Raw genomic sequence first — 23,859 nt, forward strand, 5'->3', positions numbered from 1 at the left:
TCAGTTGACATTGATATTATTGAACAATGACCTTAATATGGAAGTTTAAACTAGTTTTGATTATTACATTAACTCATGTTTTTAAACAAAACTTACATGGAGGCATGCATTTTGTGGCTAAGGCGGTTTTAAATCATACTTGGGTTAGAAATGCCATCTATACTGTATTATATGTAAGAAATTGCACTAGTATTGGTTTAATTATCCAATCAAATTGAACAAGGAATGAGTTTGGCTGAAATAATCAAGTCTGTAGAGAAAGTGCCAGCTCCAATACTTACCAGGATTTGACAGTTGCTTGTTGTCATGACCTTGGATTCTTTTATGTTTAGCAGCAGGTCAGAAAGTATGCTAGCTGTAATTGCTGCCTTCAGAAGGCTCTGTAAGCCATCCTCTACAGCAGACGTGGACCAAATTGTCTACATGTGTCGGATTTCTGATGAGCTGGGTATAGATCTGCACTTTGTTCTCACAGCTATTAAATCCAGTTTCTGACCGTCACCATACGCAGTGTGTGAACCAAGCTAGAATCTATGTTATTTCCCTTCAGAAATGAATGACTAGCAAATTATTTCTTGAAAAACTCTACAAAATAGGAAACCTTACCAAAATTTGACTTCTAATATTTATTTTTTTGCAAAGCAATTACAGAAGACCACTGATACTGTAAACTTGTGAAAAAGAAGTAACGTAAATGAAACTAATAATGTGTACAAAAGACTTTTCCGGTGGTGTTGAGTCACGTTGTCCGAATATTGTTGCCCAAAGGTATACCCCATATGGAAGTTAAATCCATTTTTAATAGAAATGAAATCATTCAAAGTAAGCAGCAGAGAAAGTTGTGTTTTAACTGTTTCCATGTTCTTAAAAGTAAACTATACTTAACCCATAAATGCCTCAGGCACTTTATTACTTTGAGTTTATGAATGCTAGTTGTTTCTTGAATTTCAGATTTTCCATAGCGTTATGAGAAGTATTTTTAGTCAGATATGTAGGGTTTCTATTTCCTAGTTTTATATGCAGCTTCAGTGAGTTAATGGAAAAAAAATAAATAATAAAAACAAAAACAAACAACAACAACAACAACAAAACCAAACAACAACAACAAAAAAAAACAAAAAAAAACAGTGAATTTGTACATATATTAACTTCCTTTCTTATTCATACCGATTGATTATACGTACTTCCCCTTCGGGCTTTATAAAAGGCCCCAAGCTTTATTTTTAGAAAAATAGAAACATGCCACATTTTTAATACCATATGAAGTGTTTTAGATGTAAAGACATGGATTTCTGTTTACTTTCTCATGCCCCAAAATAATTTGTCTGTTACCTTTGGTAAGCCAGGCATATTCATTATGCCTTCTTAAGCCTTTATCCTTATGAATTGAGCTGTCAGTTTGAATGTCATGAACGCTTTTCCCTGCTGTGCCTTGAAGGACAGGCACCTTTCAGCCATGAACGATACCTGAAAAAGTCTTATTGCAAAAACCATTCTTTCCTAGTAGTCTGGTGATGTCATTTCCATAAAATCCATGGCTATGTTGCTGAAGCTGTATGAGGAACTGAGTAAGAGATCCCCGTATATTAATTATGCTTTCTAATTATACCCTTTTTAGTATCCTCCCTGTGTCCCTAAAGGATCTTGGAATGAATGAAAAGGAACATAATTCCTCATTTATGGAGAGAAATTCTTTCTAGCTCAGTAATCACATTCAAGATTACAAATCAGCTTAGAGGACAGCATCTGGACTTGCTTCTAGTTTCTGTTCAGTCTTGCAGGCAGCATGTCTAGGACTTCTGCTTGTTTATAGCAAAGGTGACTTCATCCAGGTGCTTGCATTTGAGGAGGGGAAAGAATGAAAGACTTAAATTTATTTATTTGGTTTTCTTATTTTAAGAGAGTTCTTTCACTTTACTAGATGAATGTGTGCCCACTTGTTTCTTTTGGGGGAAATATTTGGAATGCATAGATCAAAACTCTGGTATTACAAAGGCAAAACCCCTTGCTTCTCAGTTTTTTTAGTGTGTCAGTGGCATGTCATCTGAAGAGCACCTTCCAAAGCCTAACAGTAAGGCAAGATAACTCAGCTGCAAAATGATTTCTGCCTGGTTCAAAGGGGCAATTTCAGCTTTTCAATAAATGTCCCATGAGGTCTCTAGTATAAGGATCCTATTGGACTCCTTTTATTCACTATATTTTCTTCTGGGGCAGCAGTCCCAAATGGTACTGTGGTGTTCACTGTGAAATGCCAAAACATTGCATAAAACTGCTACTAGTGGTAAAAGGGTTAAACAACATATGGGCTAGTTATCTGTCTGGAGCTTCAAACAGCCACGTTCTACATCAAAAAAGGACTGCAGCAACTCCTTGATCAAAGCTCAGGTAATTTAATTATTTGCCTTCATGAATCAAGGGGTCCTTGAACAAGCTTAGTACGTCTGGATATTAGAATATGGGAAATTTATTGTTTCACTCCTTCTAATATTCCAACATCAAAGGGAGTTTTTTCCTATAAACGAAGCAGTGTGAAATCAAAGAATTCGAGCCAAAGCTAGTGCAGAGAGATTCTGTTTTCTAGGATCTTTGTGAGCTGGAAAGTGAGCTGATTTCTGTGGGGTGAGATATTTACCACCGTGATTCTTTGTGTTTATTTTATCTAACTAAATATCTGCACTGAATCTTACAGATGCAGATGCTTAGCTCCTACTTCAGTAAGCTCACTTAGTTGACGTTCTTTTGCTGTCTCTCTCAATTCTAGGAGACTTCTCATGTTTTGCTTTGCAAACCTCTGTTTACTGAGCTCTAAGTGGCTCCTTGACCACATCATGCTTTGCGATTCCGATTGGCGCACTGTGATGCAAACTGTGCACTCTTTAACACTGAGGGGAGAGTTCCGAGCTGCCTTCTCCAACATTTCCAGCCCAAAGTCAGAAGGAATTTAGGATGGTGATAGACACTCCTGGTCTGAAGGAGCAGGGCTCAGTCCCAAGTGCTCCCTGTGCTTCTCCCCATCAACAGCAGTCATGTTAGTTCAGGATTAATGAGGCAAAAAGTGCTTGGCATTTTTAAAACGCTAAACATAGCAGAGATGTGCATGCTGCTAGAAGAGATCCTCAGCTTGCAAAAGCAAATGTCACTTTATTTCCAGGAACAATTCTGTTGTATCCTTCCCTTCTATCTGTACTTTTGCACTTTCTTCTTTTGCTTGGCTGGACTTCCTTTGATAGCTGAGGCCAGACCTCTCTTTTTCCCACATTCATGGACAAAACATAACATACTGAAATTTCCTGTGTTAAGTGCCAGTCTCGGTGTGGGAGTTGTATGTTTGTCTGCCGTGTCATTTCTCTGTAACAGATCTCTCATTGCCTGTGTTTTCCTAATTTTGTGTGTATATTCATGACCTGCAACCATGTTGTACGTCAAACTGCTGTTGAAGGCAGTGAGATGTCTTCGTGCAGAGTAGTTCCTTATATCTTAGCAGGGAACAGAAATAAAGTAGTGGGAGACAAGTCAGTAGAGACAGGAAACAAATGCAATCACTACATGTGGTGGCAAATGTTTCTGAGAATGATGTGAGAGTTATATAAAGGAAATAGAATGGGTTGGCACATCCCACCTTCTCAGATTTACCTGTGAAATAATAATTCCTGATACCACAGATCCTTCCACAAATGGAAATGTATCCATTGCAAATTGCCATGGAAATTTTTGTAGAACTAAGGGAAGGCAAAATGCACAATTATTATAAATATTCTAATTCATTATCTCATGTAGCTCAGTAAATAATTAAGAGAAGATAAGTTATGCAATATTCTGCATGTCATTGCCATGCTGATGAAGAGCTCCATAAAGTATTTTGCTTAAACCAGTGTCACGGTGCTTGGAGTGACGTGCTCCTTAGGTTAGTGTGAAGGTAGAATAGTTCTGATTTTTGAATTTCTTCAATTTGAGTGGAAAACTGCCTTATAAGCTTGAAAAACCTTGCTCTTCATTTCAGTTAACTAAATATGTTCAGATCATTACCATGTGATAGTCTCATTCCATATTTTCCAAGAGATCAGCCAACAGAGAGGTGATTATTTAGCTCAAAGTGAAGTTACTTGGTTGGTATCACAGCAAATCTACAGGAGCTTACAAGACAGTACAGAAGTAGTCAGCCAGGCAGTATTGCCAGAGTTTTGCCTGTGTGTGCATATATATGCATGTGTGCTTGTACACCTTTCTTGAATGTCACGGTTTTACTGTGAAATCTTTTCTACTAATCAGGACTATATGCATGAGTTTATGGAAGCCTTAATTTCTGCCACGTAAACTATGTGGTGGTGTGAGAGGTTTTGCTTGCCTGTGAATGATGTAGTGACTGTGCACATGCCTGTGCCATTACCAGAGGAGGAGGAATTGATTAGCAATAACACACTTCATTAACACTGCACTTTCTCAATCATTGTAATTGTGGCTCTTCCCCTAAAACATCAAGTGGAACAGGTTTCATTTCAACCAAATCAATCTAATGTGTTAAAATTTACATAATTTCCTCTCATTGCATTTATAGAGCAGCAGGAATTTTAATTTGCATTGTCTGTATAGTCTATAATCAAAGTGTTAAGAGCACAAGGTTTATTCATTATGTATGGCATGTGGTGACAAATTTACATAATAGGCTGCATCTTGCTGAAATATTCCTTCTCTCCCCACCCCCACCTTTGCAATTTTGGTTATAACTTATTTTCTATAAACCTGTTAATTCAATTACACGAGCCTTTGAGTTCCAGGGAACATTTATTAGAGAGAAGTATCCTTATAAAAATAAATAAGTAGATAAAATGTCATACTGAATTGCTAAAGTGAGACGTTGAAAGCTGGACTGCGTTCCGTGATTGCAAGAGAAAATGTGTAAACCCACTACTGGTTGTGCTCTTGGTGTGTACTGAAGGTAAACATTCTCACACAGAGTGAGAAGAGACATTTTTGTTCATTATTGGCTGTTTGTATTTAGAGTCTGTTTGAAAAATTTCAAAACTATGTTAGGGACTATAGAAGCAGTAAATGTAAACCTCCATTGTAGAGTGTTGCCTGCTGAGCACAGCCTTTGTTTTGTTGAAGTAAAACTGATCAACAGGATATTTTTGATGTGTTTTAGGAAATAGAGGAAAAAAATAAAGGATTTTGGTGGCGTTTGTATTGAAATGAAGACTGTAACACATCATTGCTTTAGATACACAGATCCATTGAGAAGTGTCACAAATTCACACATATCGTAAGATATGTCATTTAAGTCTTGAACTAGGAGAGACTTTAAATGGCATGTGTCAGGAAGCTCCCTCCTCCCTTTTACTGCCCAAGTAAGGGTGGTCAAAACTAAAATAGAAGAATTTTCCCTTTTTTTTTTTAAATATAATTATACCATGCTATCTTATAATGCAGCAGTATAAACAAATGCATTCCATGTTCTAGCATGTACAGAAATTCAAGTTGTAAAAGACTTGTCTCCTTTGATCGAACAAAATCTCAGTAGGACCTCTTAACAGAAGTGCAAAAAAAGCTTTGTTATTGACACTCATGCCCCGTAGCAGGCTATATGGACAGTTAGTCCTTTACCAAAACATTCATACAAAGAATTTCATTTAAACATGGTTAAATCTCTGATTTAATGTTCAGAGATGTAGAGTGTTACAGTGTTGTATTTGAAAAGTATTTTAGCCTATGCTAAGCCAAGCTAAGTGTATCTGGTTGAATTGCATGCCTGGTGACTTGTGTTTTTGTATTAGGTAAGCTTAGGAGTAGACACAGATGTAGTTATTCTCTGGGAGACAGTTATTCTTTGGGAGAGAAAGAAAATCCAAGGAAGGGGGAGATGTGCAACTGAATGAATAAAAGGGTCCATGAAGCTGCAGCACTGCAACATGGGCTTATTCTTCTTTCTTTCCCGGTTTTTCGTAGAAGTTACAGCATGTGGTGCACAGTCCTTGAAAGTTATCATCTGATGAGTTATCATCTCAAGTTCCTCTTCTCCTCTTTCCACCTTTTTTCTTCCATGCGTTTTCCTACCATATCTCCATATCTGTTGAACGTTCTCTTCAAAATTCTGCAAGGAGCAGTCGCAAGGGATATTTTATAGCTAGAGGCACGTTGCAAGGGCCGCAACGTAAGAGCAGTGGTCTGTTTGCCCGGCCATATTCTCAGAGATAAACAGTACGTGTGCTCACTATTCCTATTCATAGAGTGGACCCTTTTGCTTACATGGTCTGCAGAGTAGGGGGGCAAGGGAATATGCTGCAGTTCTTAGATGACTTCCTTACTGCGCTCAGTGCGTGGGAGCTGAGCTTTGCAGAATATTTCTGTCAAATCAGAATCTCGTTTGAACTGCACCTGGTTTTGGCCACTGATGTTTCCAGGCATCAGCAGATCCTGCTGTTGATTAAGCATCAGCTGAAAAGATGCCAGTTGGAAATGTCACCAAAGCTCTTCTTTGTTCCTGTCCAGCAACTGAGCTCCTCCCAGCCATCTGTGGGGAGCCTGCCTTTCTGCCTAAGTGAGAATGGATGTTCTCAAAAGCTGAAGAACTAAAGGGAAAAGGTGAAAATATATAAAGAGCTGGGTGGAATGATAGTTCATACCAGATGAGGATGTGCCCTTTGGGGAATTGCACCTGGAGGCTAATTGAGTCAATGAAACTCTGTGTTCACAGCTAATACAGGTGAATTAAACTGAGTTCAGCTGGGAAAATTTCACTTCGTGTAATGACACCTCAGAGTTGGCTTAGTCCTGCTGCTGTGTGCTTTCTAGGAGAACAGGACCTGTGCTGAGGTGTAAGTGAAGTGTGTTCAATCCGTGAGAGTAACATACAGTGGTCAAAGTGGAATATCTAAAGCAGTTCAGCCATGCACTGACTGTTGAGGGTGCTGTTGTTTATATCCCGTTTCATTCAATTTGATTTAACATTTAACTTGTCCGTGTCTTCGGTTGTTGTGTAGACCAGTCTTCAGATGAAATCTGTTTGTGACGTTTTTATCACTAAGAGAAATATATTTTACAACTTGAAATGAGAGATAAAAGAGAAATCAGATAAAATATTTTATACATTTAGCAAGTTCTCTCTTGAATTTGGTAGGAAACTTGGATAGCCAGTAAAATAAAATACACGTTCATCAGTTGAGGTAATTTAAGATAAATACTGTGATGCTACAAATAAACGTAATACTTTTTTTTTCTGCACACAGAAATGCACTTTTCCTACTCAGCAATTCAAATTTGTTTGAAAAGGTTACAGGTACTCAAGTTAGAGAGCTGCCCAAGACTGCTGTGATTGAAAGACCAACAGTCAGAAGAAGGCATTTCCTTTCCAAACTCCTGAGGGGCAGATTGGCAGGAGAGCAGAGGAACAAGGGAATGGGTCATCTTCCTCTGATGTGCTGAGATTTGGGCAGGATGCAGGCAGAATCAGGTCAGGTTCACTGGGCTTGGTTTTCAATTTGTACTGTTTCTGTAACGTGGGACAGGATTTTATGGTATCATCCGAGGGTTTTATGTAACAAACATGTTCTTCCAGAATGTGCAGTAGTGGCACAAGCTGATTTTTCAGGCTCTTGTCTTGTGCCATAGCGAGCTTGAAAACTTTGATCTCTTATTGCACGTCTTGTTTGCTGTCTATGCATTGAAACTTATCTGGTGCGTTACGCGTGATTGCACTTGGAGCGCATGCAGCTTTTTGAAGTAGGTCTGCCTTGGCAGCCTGAGGTGGCCAGGAGCAGTGACCAAGGCCTGGTTGTGTGCTCCTCCTCTTTGTTAGTTAGCAGTCAAACCCACTTTGCATTGAGGAGTTTCTTTCTTTTCAAAAAGTTGCTTTTAAAAAGAAGTTAGCCATACTGATGTCAGCAGCTTTCAAAGGAGATAGCTCATCTGCAAATAGGCAAAATATTCTACTAATTTAGTGGTTCTTCCCTTTCTTGATCCTGTTTCAATTCAGGTGCTATACAAAATTCGCTATTTAATAGGTTTTGGGGAAGTTAGTTTTAAATCAGGAAAAGATCAGCAATATGACATTGCTGGCTCTAGAGGAAAAAATGGAATGTCATGTAACTGAAATAAGTGCTACAACTCTTTGTGAGGCAATTTCTGTATTTTTTTCCAGCGTGATTAGATTTTATAAATATCCTACTGTGTACAGGTATGTTCTCATCTCCCCTTCTACCAGCGCAGGATGATGGGCTGTCCTCTGCTCTCAGATGACAAGCAGCCAGCAGCAGTTAATGACAGTGCTGGGATTTTTGGCACCTTTTTTACACTGCGCTGACTCTGTGCTCACAGGATAATTATCTCTCAGCTTTGCTTTATGTCACTGAATACAGGACATGCATCATTGCTCCTTCGAGAAATATCCAGAGATTTATTGGGGAAGCTATGATTTCCGAGTGTTCTCGGGGAAAGGGAACCTTGACTCCAGATGTGACTAACAAACATTACTGACTGAAACTGATGTATTACTGACATCAGTGTCTCGATTTCTCCTTTCTGAAGTGCTACCAGTGAAATCTTGCACGGTATAACATTGTGATAGTGGATTATAAGCAACTTTATGTCTTCTTGCTTGAAGCTGAGTATCAAAGGAATCCCAGTACGTATTTATGAGGAAGGGGTCAATAATTTTCAGGATATATTAATATGTTTAAATATAGGTAACAGGAAAGATCACAGAGGTGATGTGCTTAAAATTTCTGTTTCATGTTAAGTTTTATTCTGTAGCGAGCTGTGTTTATGGGCTCCGTCATGAGAACCGAAATAAAAGGCAGAGTACATGGTTCTTCTTTGTTCCATATGCACTCTATCAAATAAAATTTCTTTTTATTCCTCTTACATTAAAGAAGACAGAGAGAAAATGGATTCTTATTCTTGACTTTTCACCTCCATATTGCTTTGCCTTTCATCTTTCTGGTGCCTGGACCTTTCTTTTTAGCTTTTGTCTCTATTGCCCATTTTTAAATATACTCATACCATGGATTCCCTTTCCACACTATTGAACTCCCTTGAACTCAGTGGGATTTTTACTGTTGAATTTTAATGGGTCAGGTCTAAGTGTTCAGGATGCTGCATAGAGTACATTGCCAAAACTCAGTTCAAACTTAAAGCACATTTACTGCAGGGAACATCCCCTTTTATTTTTGTTATTATTATTTCAATTCTGACCCCAATTATATACTTCAAAGTTTGGGGAGTATTATATGATCTGCAGAGCACTAAACCAGTTAGATAATATGCATCTTATCCTCAGAAGCAAACAGTATTAGGAGTCTTTTGAAGAGGCCACAGATTACTGCAAGGAAGCTGAGTGAAGAGGATTGAATTACTTATGCCAGACTATTTACATGGCACTGAGCCTAAGTGGTTGTCAGAAGAGTTTCTTCTGTTGAATGATCAAGATAAAGCTACTAAAGCCCTTCCAACTCATTCAGCTGTACAGGCTTTAATTACCTAAACCTGGACTGAACCCTAAATCAGTCTGGTTCTTCCGAACTGCAGGCATTAAATAACATATCCCCAACAGCATCCTGGTGCGAGCTGTTTCTTCTAAAGTCACTTAGGAAGAAAAACGGCTGGAGTAGAGGTCTTCCAGTTGGGGAATACCAAAGTTCACCTTAAAAGATTCTGATAATAAGGAAAAAGTGAGTGGAATTTAAATTGTCACAATTATCTTTTTTGGATTTATTTGACATCCTTGAGCTCATTGAAGAGAAGCTCTATTTTTTCCATGTAAAATGACTGTCGTGCTCTTTCAAATTAGATATTGCATATTTACCTACAGTCTCACAGAGCCTGAGAAAGACAAGGGGTGTATTTTTGATTAATTGTCCTGTATTGAAATCCTTAATCTTCCCCCTACCATTGATACGTGAAAATTCTTTAAGGTCTATTATATCACTTGCTGTTTTCCAATTTAAAAAACCACAAAACAACAACAACAAAACCTACTGATTCTTTTCTGATTATTTTCCCTGGCATTTAAAGTGGAGGAAATGTAAATATTTTATTTCTGGGGTAAACTCTTCCTCAAGAACATGATGAGGGTCCCCCTGAATGAAACAAAATTCAGATAATGCTGGCTGTAATAGTTTCCCAAAGAACTGCTTTCAGAAGACAAAATAATAAATCAATACAATCTAATAATTTCATCAAAATATTTTCTGTAAATATTATTGTATAGAATTTCAGTAGATTTTTTTTTCTTATCCTTGAACTGTTATTATTATCTCCTTCTTCTTTAGAATTGTGTTACAAAGCATCTATTTCACTCATTGACCTCGTAGTGGTATTTCTTTATGCAGAAAAGAAAGGGCATTTACTACTTGGAAGTAATTGCTTCTCAGATTCTGAAATAGGCAAATCATAAAGCAGCACACTTGCTGTGATTTTAAATACTTCTTTTCTGGAAGAAGAAACCTAGAATTTTTAATTCAGAGGAAAATTAATTCCATCCCTTAGTATTCTTAGCAAATGACTCATGTAAGAATTTTCAAAGGCAAATGTTCCCTTTGATAAGATGGAAGATCAAACTTAAGAGGAATTGAAGCTCCCATAACATGTCAGTAAAATTCCATTGAAATTAGTTTCCACATTTGGGTTTTTCTGCCTCTTTATTTCTGTTTAGGACAGAATATATGGATATGTTTGCAGGCACACATTTTCCTCTTGATATTTTTTAGAAGTGCAGTATTGCCTAAATCCTGGTTTTGGAATGGGGTTTACGGCTATATACAGACATATGTATATATGCACGCATATATATTTTAAATGTAAGTGTTATAGTTTTAGCTATAACTAGTGAAAATAATGGTTGGATGCATCAAGTGTGTTGTATAAAGAGAATCACCCATTTTGTTCAGTTTTACAATGCAGGCTTTGTCTGGTCTCTGCTGCAAAACGCATTATCAGTGCTTGCATGGCATTCCTCGGTTATTCAGAAGAGCACGGAAATGTAGGTGGTGTCAGTAGAGAGTCTTCTGTTTCATTTAAGGTTGGTAGGAGCAGTCTCAGTTTAGCATGCTGAGTACAGGAAAAGCCTTCCTTGTTTGGCTGATGGAGCTGCGGAGTACAGAAATGGCCTTTACAGGTCAGAGTTCTGAAATTATTTCTTATTAGTATTTGTAATTAGTCTTAGGTTGGGACAACAGCAGAAAACAAAAATTGCCTTAAAATACATTACATTCTGTCCTTTAACTATCTAATACAGCATTTTGCTCTGAGACTGAATCATTTTGCAGTTCAGAAATTTAAAGAAGCGGAAAATAAAAAATCCTACTGAAGAAGGTATGGTTTGGGGCTTGTTCTGCAGCAGAAAGTGTTTGCTAATATAGTTATACTGGGACATCTATATCAATAACAATCCTTAGTTCAAGCACAGCATGTGTTGGCAAAGCAGTGCTTTTATCAGCTCATGAATAAAACTCATATAGCAGAAATGACTCCTCTTTGCCAGCTGAAACAGTTATTGTCAGGTTTTCTCTTACAGCAGTGTAAGTGAGGAGGGGCTGAAACTGTCCATTTCTGGCTGGCGTAGACTGGGCACACATTTTCAGGGTGCCAGAGAAATTGCAACATAATTCATTAGGACATCTGCTATTTTGAAAAGTATTTTGAATGTCATACCTTTAAAGAGATGCTTATATCAGTAACTGAAAATGGTATCACTGGAAAGAGATTTTAGATCCTGTTAAAAAAAAAAAAGAAGAAGAAAAAGTATATGGGTTGACGTCGCATTTTCTAATCTAGAGGAATCTTAGTAAAATGCAAGTTCTACCATTGCAGTTGTTTTAATGACTTGTTTTATGGCCTTTATCCAGGTCATTCATCTCTTTACACATCCTCAGATATCTGTGCTCATTTCTTAGAATACTTTTGTTTTAGAAAGCAAGAGCCTTTTTGAGTAAAGATCCTGCTGTCAAACTAGGAATAATTTGTTGTCTAAGTAATTTAAAATGTCTGAAGAGTTTTCTTACATGTTACATAAAAGCCTTGAGTAGGGGATGCCAAACCTGTGGATGTAAAAGCCTGAATATGACTGAACATGGCCAACAATGGCCTGGAGCTCAGAACATGTGTAAGGAAACACTGCTGTTGTACACACATCAACGTTAAATTAGCAAAATTGAGCACTTAACTGGGAAATGTCACTGGTAGATTGTTGATGGAAGAAGCATGCTATTTATATGCAGTTAGATACAACTGTCAGTGCTTGTGGTTAAACACTGTTTTACAGTCTTCTACGTAAAAGTTTTTGAGTGCAAAAAACTCATACAGACCTGGAGTGTTTTGTTTTGTTTTCTCTCTCTCTCATAGTCCGTATCTGAAGGTCTGATTGTTTAGGGAGAGATAGGACAGAGAAAGAAGGGAAAGAAAGCTCTCAAACCCCTTTTCTACAGATGTTTGGATATGTCAATAGTAGCTACACAAGTATGAAACTATTAAATTGGTACAGATTTGTTGCTTCTTGCTCACCAAGAAAGCTAATATTACCACAGTACACACAGCATTCTAGCATTTGTCTGCTCTGCAAAAAACATTATTCCTAATAACTAAGAAACTCTCAGTGCCAAGTTTTTGTCCTTTCCAGATCAGTTGCCTGGTGTTTCGTTAGGTCAGAGCCATCCCACATAACAGTTATCTTAAGATGTGCTAGAGCTGCAGTGAGATGCTGAGGCAGATGCTGAAGTAGAGAAAAGATGAAAATGACGCAAGGTACAAATATCAGGAGCATTCCTTTCTATGGAAACCATTGAAGGTTTATTTCCTCCTTGCCATTTTTTGTTTATATGCATTGCATCCCTGAGTTTGTATTACAGGGATTTCTCACTGTACGAATCAGAATGAAATACAGAGGATGAGAATCAGCTGCGGTTGAATTTTTCCTTTGTCTGTAGGTTGAGGAGTGAGCTCAACAAACAAAACAAATTCTTTCCACTGGTATTATCCTTTAGCATGATGTCCTGTGCATTTTCTTTTGCTAGTCATTCCTCAGAAATCAGATATAATGTAATTGGAGTGTAGATTTGGTTTCTTCTTTGTGTATGTGTGAGAGAGTTCTGCCTGAATTATTATATGTGTTCCATATTTTTGTTACCGCCCTGTATTTAATAGAATGCATTATATACACGCGTTTATTTATTTATTTGGCCACAATTTTATGCACAAAAAAACCCTATAAACAAAGAAAAACATGTTTTGGCGATTTATGGATAAGGGAAGGATAAGCCACAACAGGAAATGAGCGAGCAATTCAGATGCTAGAAAGATATATAAAGGTTTAAAAAAGACAAATTTAAAGAATAAGCATATTTTAAGTAAATAAAATTAGCTCATCTTGGGATTAAAAGAGAGTGATTTGGGGACAGCAACCAAACTGAAGATATGATAGTAATGGTATTTGGGCCATCTAGAAAATGTTGTATACCTCTCAGAGACATAGTCAACTTCATTCTTCTCTCCTTCATCTGAGTCTGGTTAATCCTTAGCTCTTGTTAATCACAAAGTCTAGAAGGCATTTTATCACCAGTCAAAAATTACCTGAGGACAGTCTGAACTGACAGAATTACTGGATGGATGCTGGCACTTTATTCAAGACAGCAGTTAATAACTATTTACTGAATTTGATGTTTTTTCCCTCACAAGACCAAGAAGAATTTACTCTTGAACTGTATGCAATTTATTTGGGATTCTACTAAATGGTCATGAAGGAGGACAAAGTGTTCCTAATAAGAATACAGGCATCAAACTGATCAGGTAGTGCCTTACCAGCCTTACAGAGCAGTACTAGTACTATGTCCAAAAGGCCTTATCTTTGAGAAGCAGTGAGTTGGACTTGTACTTGGCTTATCTACTTTCTCCTAATTTCATGAGACTGAGCATTGGGAAGAAAGCAGATGTCCTTGAAGTAGATTTCATCATGTTTTTTGTTTCAGTGAAAAAAAGCCTTTTATACTGTCAGTTAATAATAGTTACTTGAACTGATATATTTTATTAGACTTAATATCACTGGAAAATTACCTTGATCAGGTCTGCATTTTGGTCCAAATGGTGGGAATTACCAAGCCTCACCTGAGAAGTTTTTGATTGAGATAGCTATCAAATTGCTAATTGTAGCTAATTGTCACTGAAAATTGGGTTGCAGTTTGTTTTAGGTTTGATAGCATCCAGAAGTGTTGGGCATTCATCTGAGCACAGATAATAAGAAATTCTAACTGTGGCTTTAACAGTTACCACAGAATCATAGAATCATTAAGGTTGGAAAAGACCTCTGAGATCGTCTAGTCTGACTGTCCCCCCACCACCAATATTGCCCATTAAACTATTATATAATCCTGTCTGTCCTCCAGGAAAGGGTATCCAAATAGATGCTCTCAATTTGCCATCGAATCATGGTAGTGTATTGTCCTTTCCTCATAATTTCTAGTTAAATTACAATTAAACAGATGAATGTAACAAATCTCGTACGGACCTGAGCTTTGCATTTTTCATTATGACACTTCTCAGCAGCTATATATACATCTCCACACTATCTGACTCACAACATGTATCAGTCATGGTATGAAGAGCTCAGACTGAAGTAAGCCCACACTGTACCACTGAGAGTCTTCTGTTTGAGTTGTTTATTTTAAATAGTTGTAATGAACATTGACATGCAGAGAAGCTTTACAACAATCTAATACTTTGCAAGTATTAGTTAGGCCTTTTTATATTTCATAACACTTAATATCTGTGAAAAATATAAAGGGATGTAGTATAACTTTTTGAGGTTTTGGATTGTTCATGACTTGATGAGAGTGATGGAGTATGGGAGCGAGTTCATCTGAAAGGTATATGTTAAGAAAATGAAGTAACAGGAGCAAACCCTGCTGAAGAGGTGGCTCTGCTTGACAAGAGTTAGCTACAAGTAGCTGAAGCACACTGTTGTGCTGAGGAGGCAGAGGAGTATTGACCAAAGAATAAGTGTAAGAATTGAAAATGTTTTGATGTGTTATAAGTTTAAATTGATATTCAAGTTTGTTTTGTCTTCATGCTTGTGCAGAAGACCTTACTTTTGATGATCTTCATAAACAGTTGCAGTACTTCAAAATTAAAATAAACAAATCACTACTAAATCTTGATTTCATTAAAAGAATGGATAATATGTTGAGGCACAAACAAGTAGCTGCCAACCGCTTTTATTTTACTGGCTTCCTTTGACTTCAGCTTGGAGGTGCATCAGACCTTGAAAGAATAATATTAAACCACATCAACTTAATTTTCAGCTGCTTATTCTAGAATTATATCTCTTAATGAGGCATTGGGAGGGTGGGAGATCCTTTATGGGGTCACCAGCTTTCCTCATCTCAGTACCCTGCTTGCAAAATCAGTAATGTGCATCGTTAGCAGGATTGTACTTCATTCTGGTAATTCCTGTGACCCTTTTGATGCATTTTGAGCTGCATGGATGTACAAGCAGGGTGATAAACTTCAGTTGTGTAAATGGGTAAGTGCAGTTCTTTGAATGAGTCTGCTGTGAATAGTTGCTTAAAATATGCTGTTTCAGCAAACATACTTGATAACCTAAATTCAGGGAAATATTTGCAGGAACAGAATCTGAAAGTGTGTGCATCGGATCAAAAAGACTTAATATGAAATGAATATTTATAGATATGCTAGCAATATTTGCATAGCTTTTATAATTGCTCATGGGCGTATCGGAGTATCTTCGATTTTTTTTATTATTTTTTTTAATCACGTAAAAGAGAAATGAGTAAATTGTGCTAAGTAGCTAAATACAGACACAAACTCTTTCCTGATTTCAGATTGTTGGATTTAGGTTTTCCTCAGTACAGCTGATAGAACTGTATCCAAGAGGCACAAGAAAGGCTTGCGGTAGTGAAACCTGTGATAAATAGTGCCAGTTCTGAAGTGCAGCACAAGGCACAGAGTGCAGGTGCAGAACAGCTTCCCTGGCTTCCTGCAGCAGCCTGCCCACCTGGGCATGGCACTGCACGCTGCTCTGAACCTAAACGTGTGAGCAAACCCTTAGTGTACCACTGGGATCCTACAAGAATTTGTCACTCCTGAAGGATTCCTCAGAGTGTGTGTGTTTCATACTGAATACTGTTAGTTTTGTTTATATTCTACACAGAAGCAGGACTGAATCATTTTTTTTTTCCTATTTAAAACTGACATTGCTATGTAGACTCAAGAATTCTACATGCCTTTTATCTCAGGCTGTGGTACTTCAAATATGGATTCATTGTTTGTCTTACACAAAGTTAAAAATGGACTTGTGTGTCTTGTCTTCTGTCATAATGTTGGCAGGAGGGGGACTTTAATGCCAAGTGCTTGTGCAGAAATTTCATTGCAGTTCCTAATTTAAATTGCTTTACAGCCCTTCCATTGAAAGCAGTGAGAAGTTTCCAGTAAAGTCTTCCTGCCACTGTTTGAATACATAAAACTTATTTTTAACCTCTTAGTTGTTTCTACAAGCTTCAGCTTCCTGAAGCCATTTTCTTTCTGACATTTCAGTGAGTTACACAGTCCCTTTTATTTGTTGTTTTATTTTCCTTGTGCTGCTGATGTAGCTTTTGATCCCTCTGGCTTACATGTTCTTAAGCTTTGAATTCAGCTTCCAGGTTGGTGTCTATTGTGTTAGACTGTTTGTTTTCAACTACAAATTGTAATGCACTGCATCAAATGGGCATCTGAATAAATTTGCTGCAGCTGATTTCCTGTGAGGATGCTATTTTCCTCCAGGTCCTTCCTTCATAGCCAAATTACACTCTTGAGCAGAAGTCAACAAGGCCTGCCTATCCTATCCCTAAGTCTTCAGATTTGTTGTGTGGTGACTAACAGTCAGTATTTGTTTGATTTACTGTTTCCTCTGAAGATACTGGTTCTTACTCGTTGCAATCGTTGTTTTCTTGCTTGAGATCAAGCCTTAAAACTGTATTGAAAAATTCATTTTCTTCCTTCCTGTAATATCAGAATGCCTCGCACAGCTTATTTTGTGACAGTTTAGAAGAACAGGTATTTTGGGGTGAAGGTTTAATATAGGTGGGTGCCTTTCAGGAAATACCACTTTCATTTTTCCAAAATTATAAAACAGTTTTTGTAAAGTTTTGTGAGATGTAATGTGCTCAGTTTCTTAAAGACTGCAAAGAACACAGCATTGCAGAAAACGTGGTAGCTTACCTGTCAGTTAACAGAACATTTCTGGATAAACCTAACTCCTTAGTCAAGTCTATGTTTTAAAAATATGCCTGTTATGTACTTTGGAAAACAGAGAATGACTCTTGCATCCTTGTTTTCCATGCAAGACCTTTTATTTCAACTGCTTGAATTACTCATTTTAAACACTGTGCTGTACAACTAATAAGCACAACTGCAGCCTATTTAATATCATGCAAATGAAAAGAACGGCAGGAGCTCCTTCATTAGTGTGCTGCAATGTTGAAGGAAAAAAGCACTGAAGGAAAACCAGTCTGCCCAGGGCTCCTACCTTTATTGTGAGGCAGGTTGCTGCGGCAAAGCTCTGTCAGTGGGGCTGTGCCAGCTGTGTTCCCACTCTGCTGCTGGGCAGGCCTAACATTGTGCTGCCCTTTACTTGTGGCTTGAGATCAACCTCAGCCCACATCCCTGTGTTCAAGGTATTTTTTTTTTAACAGCAGTATATAAAGAATGCCAGCAGGTGAGCTGTCGTACACTTAGTAGCAACTGACTTAGAACAATGTCATCTGAATAACAAGATAAAGCCTTGTAAATCCATTTTTTCTGCTTTGCAAATGCATATGTGCATTTGCAAATGCATGCTGCTGCTGAACCATGTTAAGAACCCAATTCAAATAATATTCTGGTTCCAAATTGCCATGGCTGCATCCCTTGACAAGCTAGGGCAATCACCTTCATTTCAGAGGTCAGCTCATCCCATCTTTTTTATCTTCTAAGTGTAACCAAACATCACATCTGTTTGATCTGGAACCCCTCATTAAGATATTACTTGTGTGGAGGCCGGTGGAAAATATTGTGAAACATTTCACTGTACCAACTTAACTGAAATGCTGCTGCTGCTTTAAAAATATAATGTGAAAAATATAATGAGAAAAGGTTGGATTTTGGCCAAAAAGAAAAGCAACCCAACTTTATGGTGGCTTAAACTGTTTTGCAACTAAAGATTGCTTTTCTCTGAAACAACTCATTCCCTCATGCAACTAAATACTGCCATATGTTTAAATTCTTGCAGGCCTCCTAAGGCTGACCCAGAAGAAATGTCAACAAATGTTTGTGAGTCCTTGTGGCCTTGTAACATTTTCTTTAAAAAGTGAAGAATAGAACAGCAGGAGCTGTAACACTCCCACAGAACAGACATATGAAGGCATATGGCTAACATGGGAGCCTGCTGGCTCTTCAAAGCTTGCTGACTTCATTCTTAAGGCTCCCTTTTTTTTTTTTTTTTTTTTTTTTTTCCAAGACAGCTAAACTTGTCTTCCTGTTTCATGAGTTGCTCTGTTCTACTCAGAGCTGGGGTCCTGAATGCTCCAAAGGTGCAACGGGAGAGTGGGCATGTCTGTTCCTGGAGATGGCAGACTGGCCGATGCAGGTATGGGGCAATGTGGTGGCCCTCATGATTGCTGCCGAGTTTGGCTTGTCCCTGAAGTACCTGTAGGCAGTCATTTTCTATGTATAAGAGCTCAGATAGCAATCTCTTCTGTACCGGGATAGATTCTATGAAAATACGCTCTTTACAACACAAACCAAATGCTGGCTCTGATTTTGGAAATTAAGTAGCATTTGCTGCAAGGTGCTGGACAGCTGCACTGAAGTTTCATCACACATATAGCTTTATTGCATTTAACTCAGAGATTTGAGTTTGATGTTATGGGGAAGATCTTCAAACGCCCAGGTTGGCAAGCCCTTTTCCAAAATCAGTGTGATAGGATGATGTATTAAATTAAGACTTTCAAAAGAAATTATGCTCCTAAATCACTTGGAAACTTTGGAATCATTTTCTTCCCTATAAGTAAAATTTCCTGCAATTACTATTTTTGATTAATTCAGATATTTCTGTGCTGGAACGAGGTAGCTTTAATATTGGAAAATTAGAGCACGAAGAAATCTGTAGGGAAAAAGTGCAGCTCAACCACTCCATTTCCCTTCCAACTGTCTGTGTTTCATATTCTGATAATATGCAATTTGGCTTCCTGTTCCAAAGGCACTTAATAACATCTGTATAGCATAAAGTAAAGCTTCTCAGGTTTATGCATTTCCAGAGGCTGTAAAGACCATGCTTGCAACAGGCTTGGGTAAATGCACAGATTACTGCATACCTAGAGAAGGGGAGAGCAGCGGGTGTCTGTGCTCTGGTTTCAGCATGTGTCTGGGGCCCTTACTGGGTGATGTGAAGGGCTGTTTTGCTCTGGTGCTGTGCAGATGTGTGGCTTTCCCTGCTGTCATCTAAATTTATATGTTCAACACAGCACAGGATTTTTTTCTGAAAGTCTTTGGGTCATTTTTGTTTGGTCTATTGTCATGGATGAATGACCTTTTGAGTCATGGCATTGTGTATTTCTCAATACCACAAGATGTTTCTTCACAAAATATTTTGGGAGGTATTTTATGTAACCACTCATAAAATCTCTGTCTTGATGTGGGGGGTTGTTGAGGTTTATTTTCTCAAATGTGGTCGCTGAGGTTTCTGTGCACTGAAAAATAAAAGCATAAAAAGAGCACATGACTAAAACATAAATGTAAAAGGAAAAATCTAACAGTTACGGATTTTCTGTGGTTTACTCCTCATCCTCTCTCTTTCTCTATGCAGTACAGTTACAATAATACAAAAACACTAGACGTGAGTATCTTCATATTTTCCATCTTAGGAGCTCACTAAATTGAACATATAGTATGTATATAGCTTTATTTAGCTCAGTTCTGCAGTGTCCATGGCAAAAAAGGTTTACTACCTTAAGTAATTACTATGCAGCTATATGATTCTACTTTTAGAGGACTGTGAGAGTAAATTAGCTTACCTTCACAATATCATTTTCAGATTCAGGCATTAATTACTATCTCCAGTATAGTGCTGGAGCTGAGGAGCAGAGGGCATGTTGACAAAGTCTATTGTTGGCAGATGGAATCTCAGCCCACCAGAGCTACACAAATGTGTTTATCATGGTGCCAAATCTGAATTAGCAGGTTGGAACAGAAGCTCATATGCCTCACCTCACAGTAGGACTGGGTGGGTTGGATTCAATGCTGTGCTGACCGCATTTTTCAGCTTCAACTCAACTTGGAACTTGGGCAGAAAGAGCTCACATCTGCCAGCAATATACTGCGTAGATACTCCCAGAAAATCTGCCCAAGGCCACCCAGGAGATTTAAGTTAGGGCCTGGAATATTCTTCCATCCCTGTCCAATTTAGTTGAAAAGTTACAGCTGTATGAAAATTATTCCAAAAATTATTCCACTTAGATTTTTTTTTAGATAATCTTTTGGCAAAGCAACATTTCCATTCATTTTCTGGGGAACCACATTTCTGTACGGTTGATAAACAGACTCGTTTCATTATTGTAAAGTTATGTTTGAATTTATTAGGCATTAAGTTGTTTCCACACGCAGTCTGCCATTTTGTCTTTGTGTGTTAACGTTGGGCATTCCTGGCTGAGTCCCAGAAGAAAACAGTTGAAACTTAGAGAGTAGCTGCAATTCTGAGAAAGTGAATAGAACAGACCAGCTCAGGTGAAAGGGACCTTGAAATATCGAGTCCAAGTGAACACTTCAGGGCTAACCAAAAGTTAAAGCATGTTATTGAGAGCATTATCCCAATGTCCTTAGAACAGTGATGCTTTGGCCATCAACCAGCTCTCTAAGAAGCCTGATCCAGTGCCTGCACAGTGAATAGTTTTTTTTTCCCAGTATCTCACCTTCCCCTGGCATGGTGCTGTAATCAGTTTGCAGGGAGCAGAGACCAACACTTCCCACTATTTAAAACAGTGGATGTAGCTTTTAGCCAACTGTGTGATTTCATTTTTTATCATCCCTCTTCGTTTCATAAAGATATCTTCTCTCATTTTGCTGAGTATGAGGTTGAATAGTACTCTGGAACATTTATTGTTATTTAAAGCAAATGCCTTTAAGGTACGTAGAACTATCTCCGTCAGGCAAAACTCCCCTTGACATCAGTAGAATTCTTTAAGTTTCTCCTGAATATGAAAAGCACTTACTCTGTTATTGTTTGGTTATGCGTGTTTCCATTTCACAATCACTGTTATGAAGAAACCTCATAATGCACTTGCTCGTAGCTTGTAATAATTACACTACAGAAAACTAAAGTCTCTGTGGTATTTTGGAGGCATAATGAATAGCAGACAAATGTTAAATATTAATATTGTTGAATGTTCTTGTTAATTTCGTCTGTGAACTTTGATGTTACAGGCACTTCATTGCCTGATGCAGCTGAAATACAGATCTGCATTTATGTTTCAACTCTGAAGCATATATTGTAGCATATTACCAAGAACCGACAAAGTAACTCCAGTAAAAAAAATAGAAGAATATCATCATTTCTACAGTGCAGTGTTCTGAAATAATAGGAGATAGAAAATCATATAATCTTTGCCATAAACATTGCTGCAATTCTGGAAAAGCTGCATTAGATGTGAGTAAAAATTGTACACCAGACCCCGTGGAACCTTCTTAGTGCTTGTTTAGTGCTTAGATGTATTCCAAACCCTATATTTACCCATTGATACTTTCTTTATCTTTAATTACCATTTCTTGAAAATGATACGCTGTTGGGAATAGTATCTAAAGATCAGTTGTTAAGTATTGTTCAGTCCTGAAAGCTGAAATGTACCATTTCAAGGAGCTTGTATTCAGAATCAATAAGTTTAACTCATCTTTCTTCATTATTTAAGCTTTCTTTTGTCAACATTTAAAGACTGCTTCATAGACAAATTAATGTATTTGACATTGGCTTGTCCTGATTGAGAACCCAACTGTGTAATGCCCTTTGAGGAAACACGAAAGGAAATGAAGAAAGGAAGAGTAGGAAGGACAGAGAGTGAGTGCCTTTTGGTTGACGTAAAATAAGTTTACTATCCATTTTTCCCCCATTCCATCCTGTCTGCATCTAGACAAGCTATGATGAGTGAGAGCATGGGCGGAGAATAGGGGAGGATAGGGAAAGAAGTGTATTCAGTCCAGAAATAAGACCAGACAAACTTAAAAAAAAAATCTTTTGAAGAGTCATTGCTGGGTTTGCAGTAGGCTTCCCAGAATGAATCATGTATCGTTCTGTGATGACAGAGATATTCAGGGAGTTGAATGAGGCACACAGATATTCAAAAATGTCAGATCTCTGTGGTGACTTGAAACAACTTCTCTTTATTTATTAATAAAAGAAAGAAACTTGGAAAAAAGAATGTTCCTAAAACCAAAGACCTCTGTCTTTCTCAAGTCTCTTGGACGAATTTTGAGCTATTCTTCTTTATGGTATTTCTGATGTCCCAGAATTATTCTTTCTTGGGTGTCTCCAGTGGACCTGGAACCAGCAGGAACATTTGTTGAACATTTATATAAAGATTTTTTGAAAGGTTAGTTGATTTTTTTTTTCTGTGCTGAGTGTCCCCTACAGCTTAGCTAATGGGGGCATTCAGCATATACTTCAGTGGCTCTCAATTTTAGATTTTCTTTTCAGGTCACTAGAAGAGGTTGATAAAAGAGAGCAGAAGAAAGCCAGAGGAAAGAAATAGAAAACAGCCTGCTGAAAATGGCAGCAGATAAAGATAAGATAAAGTGAGTACCAAATGCTAGTAAAGATGGCCTTTGCTGTAGCTTTGCTATTGATCACAACAGAAGGATCTGGTCGTTTATATATTGTAGGAGAAAAACACCAGTGAATATGAATGTAAAAGTGACAAGGAGAGGAAACAAATAAGAAGAAAAAAAAATGTGTAGTGAAAATGTGCTGTTAGAATAGTTCTGCAGTGACAAAATCCCACCCCAATGATCTCTTACATTTGCTTTAGGTGAAAGCTGTTCCAGAATGACCTAGAAGGTTTTTATGCAATTCTGTATGCTTTTTTTTTTTTTTTTTTCTGCAGTGGTACTCACTGATATTGTCTGCTTTGTATCTATAATATCTTTCTCCATGAGGGAATACATACGAGCATTTTACTGGTGGTGGTTTAAGAGCCTATACTTAATCTAGTAGACAACAAATACAAACAGTCTTTTGCTTTTTGAGCACAAATGAAGACTTTTTCCAAATCCAGGGAATTCAGATCCTATACAGCGTGGTACACTTACGTATTTGTTTGTGTATTAGAAAGATGTAAATAAAACTTAATAAATCTATTTTATACATGCATGTCTATATAGATATATATGTATAAAATGATGTATCTCTTGTTGTGGATCCTCTTCTTCCAAATTCAGTTTTCAGAAGAAGCTCAGAGAAGTTGGAAACATGGAAAAGGAGGGCTTGATTTATGATATTTAAAATGACAGAACATACCTGCCTTCAGGCCTCCCAATCCACTTGCATTCTTAGTACCTGGATACGATGGGACTGGAGCAGCATGAAGCTAATTAGTACAGACTTTATCCTCAAGGGCCTGTGATCTGCCTTCAGGCACTTGTGACCCAAAAGCAAGGGAGGAACTGATGAAGTCATATTGCATTGGGTGAGCACAAGGCCTGGATGTTCATGGGGTCTGTAAAGAGCATGTTATATTACGGGGCTAATTTGTTCATTGGAAGCCTACTCAAACTGTTTCTCTGCTATGTAATTTGGCTTTGGACACATGAGATTTGGACTTCAGTCTGCAGCTTGTCAGCGTTCTGAAAAGCATTGAT

The 23,859-nt window shown here is 37.8% G+C and overlaps 1 protein-coding gene across 7 annotated transcripts in view; it reads left to right on the forward strand.

Moving 5' to 3' along the window:
* Nucleotides 1-23,859, forward strand: part of CDH11 (cadherin 11) — a 271,884-nt gene that overhangs the window by 201,971 nt on the left and 46,054 nt on the right. For 2 of the 7 annotated variants that reach the window (XM_046899483.1, XM_046899479.1), the window contains one exon: nt 22,700-22,797. The exons of the other annotated variants lie outside the window; for them this stretch is intronic. The gene's annotated coding sequence lies outside the window, so the exon portion shown is untranslated. The remainder of the gene's footprint in view (nt 1-22,699; nt 22,798-23,859) is intronic. 7 annotated transcript variants of the gene reach the window in all.

The sequence above is a fragment of the Gallus gallus genome, chromosome 11 (genome assembly GCF_016699485.2).
Source record: "Gallus gallus isolate bGalGal1 chromosome 11, bGalGal1.mat.broiler.GRCg7b, whole genome shotgun sequence".
Taxonomy (NCBI): Eukaryota; Metazoa; Chordata; class Aves; order Galliformes; family Phasianidae; genus Gallus; species Gallus gallus.